Source organism: Coenobita brevimanus, chromosome 88 (genome assembly GCF_032717465.1).
Source record: "Coenobita brevimanus isolate Jiangsu-jjx chromosome 88, ASM3271746v2, whole genome shotgun sequence".
In the NCBI taxonomy this organism is placed as follows: Eukaryota; Metazoa; Arthropoda; class Malacostraca; order Decapoda; family Coenobitidae; genus Coenobita; species Coenobita brevimanus.
The window spans coordinates 15,027,484-15,028,391 of NC_137041.1; the positions used below are offsets into that span (position 1 = coordinate 15,027,484).

The window sequence follows — 908 nt, forward strand, 5'->3', positions numbered from 1 at the left end:
GGCAGAGAAGTAGACCCCTCAGTGCCAAATTCAGCTCTGTGCTTCTTGGTTGTAGCTCTGGTGGCAGTATTTTTCAAGTACGTGCACAATGCTGTTATTGCTTGTTTTCTGTCAATATCCAGGATTTTAATAGCAATCAGCACCACAATGTTCATAATCGATGGCATCCTTTGGCACATTGCAATTTTTTTGGTGCCTGACCTTCCTAAGGCGCTAATATATTGCCACACTGCATCTTCCGCTAAGCACTGCATTGTGGCCCAAACAACATCAACTGGGGTCACTTTAGCCTTCTTGCCTGGTTTAGGGACCAACTGCAGGAGGGTCTTTAATAAAGCATTTCTGTTTTTCTTGTAGTCTGTGTGTGTCTCTGCAAACAGCTGCTCCTGTTCGATGAGCTGTAGGCAAATAAAATCACATTAGCCAACAGCCATACCACGTTGAGTACACCGCTTCCCATCCAATCAGCAAAGTTAAGCAATGTTGGGTCTGGTTAGTACTTGGATGGGTGACCGCCTGGGAACACCAGATGCTGTTGGCATAACGTTCTCCCTACGTGTCAAGTGGGGTTGGTGGAGGATTAGTGCCCCTCCCTGTAAAACAATTAACTCTAAGCCCTTGGCCACCCCGTTTGGGATACATGGCGTCTAGCAATGAATGAATGAATGAGTATGCACTTTTATACCAGTAAATCTTTTTCATCACCCAGCTCGAACAAACCTCAGCTCTAAGCTAGAATAATGGTGGATTGAGCCTGTATAGGTTTCTATATGAGGGGTGGTTGGAATTTACTGATCACTTGATACGACTCAAGGCCATGTGAGGCTGGTCACCCTTGCCTTAAATGTCAGGACCGATTAGCTTAGCCACAGTCTCGTACACTCCTCGTAGGACAAATGAAGATTAGC

At 45.6% G+C, this 908-nt stretch overlaps 1 non-coding gene across 1 annotated transcript; it reads left to right on the plus strand.

The window, feature by feature from the left end:
• Positions 1 to 422: 422 nt before the first annotated feature.
• Positions 423 to 541, plus strand: LOC145411264 (5S ribosomal RNA). Its single transcript, XR_013899391.1, has one exon. It is a non-coding gene; the product is annotated as a 5S ribosomal RNA (ribosomal RNA).
• The last annotated feature ends 367 nt before the right edge of the window (positions 542 to 908 follow it).